Source organism: Limulus polyphemus, unplaced genomic scaffold (genome assembly GCF_000517525.1).
Source record: "Limulus polyphemus unplaced genomic scaffold, Limulus_polyphemus-2.1.2 Scaffold4218, whole genome shotgun sequence".
NCBI classification, from domain to species: domain Eukaryota; kingdom Metazoa; phylum Arthropoda; class Merostomata; order Xiphosura; family Limulidae; genus Limulus; species Limulus polyphemus.
This window is the reverse complement of record NW_013669828.1, coordinates 97,924-103,623: the sequence shown is the minus strand read 5'-3', so window position 1 is coordinate 103,623 and position 5,700 is coordinate 97,924. Positions and strand designations below refer to the sequence as shown.

General features: G+C 33.3%; 1 long non-coding RNA gene across 1 annotated transcript in view; it reads right to left on the bottom strand.

Moving 5' to 3' along the window:
- Nucleotides 1-2,030: 2,030 nt before the first annotated feature.
- Nucleotides 2,031-5,700, bottom strand: part of LOC111088679 — a 15,734-nt gene continuing 12,064 nt past the window's right edge. Inside the window, exon 3 of the long non-coding RNA XR_002613129.1 lies at nucleotides 2,031-2,041. This is a non-coding gene — a long non-coding RNA (uncharacterized LOC111088679). The remainder of the gene's footprint in view (nucleotides 2,042-5,700) is intronic.

Here is a 5,700-nt window from a genome sequence, read left to right as displayed (position 1 = left end):
CACCAGGTGTAATTTTTTTTTTTTGCTCTGGATACACATTCTAAAATAAAGAACATGCTTACACTTTCATATTTCTTTGCCCTCCAGTGGCACAGCTGAATATCTGCAGCCTTACAACGCTAGAAACCGGTTTTCGATACCCGTGGTTGGCAGAGCACAGATGGCCCATTGTTTAGCTTTGTGCTTAACTTCAAACAAACACGTTTCTTTTTCCAAATTATATATTCTTATATATACGGCCATTAAGCTTGGTGATTGGCTAGAATCCCTTTACTTCAAGAAGCGGCAAGTTTACGAACTTACAACACTAACACCCGGGTATCGATTACCCACGGTGTTTAGGGAGCAGTTTGTTTGTTTGTTTTTAATTATGCACAAAGCTACACAAGGGCTATCTGTGCTCTGCCCACCACGGGTATCGAAACCCGGTTTCTAGCGTTGTAAGTCCGCAGACATACCGCTGTGCCACTGGGGGGGGGGGGCACACACACACTGTAAGTAAAGGTACACATTTTATTTTGGGGTCGAATGTTTAATACATTCTTAACGTATTAGTAAGCCGAATGCTACCTGTATGTTGTTATATCCATGATGTCAGAAAAACACGAAGAAGTCTTAATATAACAATACTCTAACCCGAGCGCTGTCGAAAGATTGTATCTTAGATGGGTTTTTTGGGGGGGGAGCGTTACGACAGGGAGCTTATTCGTGTCTCCTGACAATGCATGTTTTGTATTGTTGTTGTTTTCTGAAAACCTGAAACAGAACATACATTTTAAAGTAACGATATATTCAACCTGAATGACGCTTTATGTGCTGCACGTGAGTTAAACGGTCAGGTCGGAAACCTCTATATATTGGAATGAGGCCTTCTCCAATTAAAAATTACTGAACAACGGGAAGGTAGCCAATCGGATAACATCTGCCTCTACAACGGTTTTGTTTTGATTTTTTTGGAACAGTTAATAAAAGGGGGGTGGAATATTCAGCAGCATCATTTCTCGAACTTTGGACCTTTCGATCAGCAGCCTAGCAAGCTAACTACTAGGCTTCGCTCTTCCCATTGTATTTATAGCCTCATATTCTTCTAGCATTACATACGTCACAGTTGAAAGTTCAAAACAAAAGTGTCTACGAGTATGTTCTGAACAAAGTTTTTTACTTTAGTCTTATGATTTACTTTAAACCTTTTGGTATTGTTAAAACATTGTTGTTAGTGTATTATTGTTGATAAAATGATGTTACTGTAATATTGTTAATATATTGTTGTTACTGTATTATTGTTAATACAATGTTGTTACTGTATTATTGTTGATAAAATGATGTTACTGTATTATTGTTAATATATTGTTGTTACTGTATTATTGTTAATACATTGTTGTTACTGTATTATTGTTAATACAATGTATTAACAATAGTACAGTAACAACAATATATTAACAATATTACAGTAACAACATTGTATTAACAATAATACAGTAACAACAATATATTAACAATAATACAGTAACAACAATTTATTTACAATAATACAGTAACAACATTGTATTAACAATAATACAGTAACAACATTGTATTAACAATAATACAGTAACAACAATGTATTAACAATATTACAGTAACAACAATGTATTAACAATATTACAGTAACAACAATTTATTAACAATAATACAGTAACAACGTTGTTGTTACTGTATTATTGTTAATACATTGTTGTTACTGTATTATTGTTAATACAATGATGTTACTGTATTATTGTCAATACGTTGTTGTTACTGTAATATTGTTAATACAATGTTGTTACTGTATTATTGTTAATAAATTGTTGTTACTGTATTATTGTTAATACAATGTTGTTACTGTATTATTGTTAATACAATGTTGTTACTGTATTATTGTTAATATATTTCTACTGTATTATTGTTAATACATTGTTGTTACTGTATTATCGTTAATACATTGTGATTTTTTGCGTCAGTAGTCATCTTAAAAACAAAAATGCCTCAATCTGGGTGCATGAACGTAAATAACATTTCTTTTCTCTGATAGATGTACGAATGGTAACATAGCCTGCCTTTTCCTGTAAAAATAACATGCCTCCTGTTTAAACTGTTCGGAATTACATCTCCAAATAAACAACAACTGGAAACTAAATGATCTTACTTCACGAGGAAGACTGTCGATAGGAAAACAGTGAATGCATTTCCTACACCAAACTGAACGTGCCGAATGATTTCTTGATGTAATTGTTTGCTGTAGATGTCCATTTTCCTGATGAAAAAAGTCTTGTCTTATTTGTCCAGTTAAAAGATGATGATATGGAAGTTAAAAGATGATGATATGGAAGTTAAAAGGTGATGATATGGAAGTTAAAAGATGATGATATGGAAGTTAAAAGGTGATGATATGGAAGTTAAAAGGTGTTGATATGGAAGTTAAAAGGTGTTGATATGGAAGTTAAAAGGTGATGATATGGAAGTTAAAAGGTGATGATATGGAAGTTAAAAGATGATGATATGGAAGTTAAAAGGTGATGATATGGAAGTTAAAAGATGATGATATGGAAGTTAAAAGGTGTTGATATGGAAGTTAAAAGGTGGTGATATGGAAGTTAAAAGGTGTTGATATGGAAGTTAAAAGGTGTTGATATGGAAATTAAAAGGTGATGATATGGAAGTTAAAAGGTGTTGATATGGAAGTTAAAATATGATGATATGGAAGTTAAAAGGTGATGATATGGAAGTTAAAAGGTGATGATATGGAAGTTAAAGATGATGATATGGAAGTTAAAGATGATGATATGGAAGTTAAAAGGTGATGATATGGAAGTTAAAAGGTGATGATATGGAAGTTAAAAGATGATGATATGGAAGTTAAAAGGTGATGATATGGAAGTTAAAAGATGATGATATGGAAGTTAAAAAATGATGATATGGAAGTTAAAAGGTGATGATATGGAAGTTTTATAAAAGAAAAATAATGTTTATTTGAAAATAAAAAAAAGAGTTTTTCAGTTTTCCATTAAATAAAAACGTTATTCACTCGTGTTAGGAGCCAGACTAACGTGCTGAACGAATCACAGTTCAGTTTCCACGGCAACTTCCACTAGATTTCAGTTATATTAACTTTAGAGTTATTGGAAAAGTGAAACATTCTCCTGGTGGTAGCATCTGGCAACTGTTCCTTCTCTCCGACCTCGATCAATATCAGATTTTACTTACTGTATTTCCGCCCGCGGAGAAAGCTAGTCCTCTTTTAGTGATACGTTTCTAAACTTTGTCGTTGCCATATAAACACATATACGTCATGAAAAGTTTGAATTTTCTACCACTCAGTGAAGAAAGGTTTAGGATATTTGAAACTTCTCAAAGTTTACCAGTTTCAGATTATATTAAAACGCCTTTCGTTTCGTCTTTTCATAAAAATAAACCTGGCAACAGGGGGAGAGTTTATCTATAAACATGGACGGGAAATACTTTCTTGTAAAGTATATATATATATATAAATAAATCCTAACACGCATGTGCAGTGCTCGCTTTTTGAGTGGAGTTTAGGTAACACAGGTCTGCGATGTTTTTATTATTTTGAAATTGTTAAATGTTCTACAGTAATTTCTCTATGCTGAATTCGAAAATGATATCCATTTTTTTTTCCATCACGTACAGATTTTTCACAAAACGTCATATGTACTTTTACATAAGTGAATCATTTTCATTGTAATTGGGTCACATTTTGTTATGCTTAAAATGTTTGCCAACTACTGGCTATAGATTTCTCTAGACCAATCGCGACGTGAGAGTCTTATCGATCATTCTGGAATCCAAACATAATAGTAAAAAAATGTTCATTGTGGTAAACGAAATATTAATTTGATCTAAGTAAGAGTTTTTTTCCTGATTTGTAAAAAATCCTTACGTTATAGAAAAAAAAAGTAATATTACTCTCGAAATCTGCGTAGCTGAATTATGGAAAATGCGTTATGAAAACCAAAACAACTTTTATGAAGTTGAAAGTCGCTAGACTGTGTAACCATTTGTAGGTAAACAGTTCAGTAAAGAGAGGGACAAATAAAATATGGATTCAGAATCTTTTATAGATCCACGAGTTTTATGGACTTTCTTATTATGTTATGTACAATACATGAAGTTTAAATTGTACACGATACGTCATGACTGCCTTGTAAACATAGATTTTGAAGAGTTGTTAGTTAGAATCCGTGATCTACATTAAACAATTGCATACCGAATCACTTAGGTCCACTTATCATGAGACTAACCAAGTTAAAATCCCTGATCCTACTTTAGTTGTTGGAGAGTGGTCCTAAAACTGACCTCTTTTTGAACGGTTACACTACATAGAGCTGATTATGTATAAATGTGAAGTAAGGAGAAGATCGCTGTACATCAACAATAGAGAGTTGATTATGTGTTAATATGAAGTAAGGAGAAGATCGCTGTACATCAACAATAGAGAGTTGATTATGTGTTAATATGAAGTAAGGAGAAGATCACTGTACATCAACAATAGAGAGTTGATTATGTGTTAATATGAAGTAAGGAGAAGATCGCTGTACATCCACAGAGCTAGTTTATTATGTGTTAATATGAAGTAAGGAGAAGATCGCTGTACATCAACAGTTTGTTTCAAAAAATTTAAATATTAGAGAAATTAGAGTTACTACAGCCCACTTGAGAATAAACCGAGTTACTACAGCCCAGTTGAGAATAAAGTGAGTTACTGCAGCCCACTTGAGGATTCACCGAGTTACTACAGCCCACTTGAGAATAAACCGAGTTACTACAGCCCACTTGAGAATAAACCGAGTTACTACAGCCCACTTGAGAATAAACCGAGTTACTACAGCCCACTTGAGAATAAAGTGAGTTACTGCAGCCCACTTGAGGATTCACCGAGTTAGTACAGCCCACTTGAGAATACGCCTTACATGAGCGTTGTGAGTATGGATTTTGTCATTTTAATTTCATGTTATAAACAGAATTGTTCGTCTGTCTATTGTCTCAGGTTCGAGTTATCATATAACACTTCCGTGAAGAGAAACATGTTGTTGTATGTGTATGTATAACACTTCCGTGAAGAGAAACATATTAATATATATGTATGTACAACAATTCCGTGAAGAGAAACATGTTGTTGCATGTGTATGCGTAACACTTCCGCGAAGAGAAACATATTAATATATATGTATGGATAACACTTCCGTGATGAGAAACATGTTATTGTACATGTTTATATAACACTCTCGTGATAAGATCAATGTTATATACCCTTTGTGTTTTGTATCCAATATATATTTATATATATATACGAACCATAGCATTTTAAGCTCAGAAACACCAGTAACTTTGAGTAATAACCTGTCAAGAACAAGCAGTACTAGTTATTCTACTCTTTCAATAAATTTATTAAATCTTGGATTTGGTGATTGGTAGTAACCTTTTCTTGTTTCATGAATTATTTTCATGTTTTTTTCTGTAGACAAGAAAATCTAATTTTCTACAGCACGTTTGGAAAGGTTAGGTTACGTTACGTTACGGTTGGAAAGGTTAGGTTACGTTACGTTACGGTTGGAAAGGTTAGGTTACGTTACGTTACGGTTGGAAAGGTTAGGTTACGTTACGTTACGGTTGGAAAGGTTAGGTTACGTTACGTTACGGTTGGAAAGGGTAGGTTACGTTACG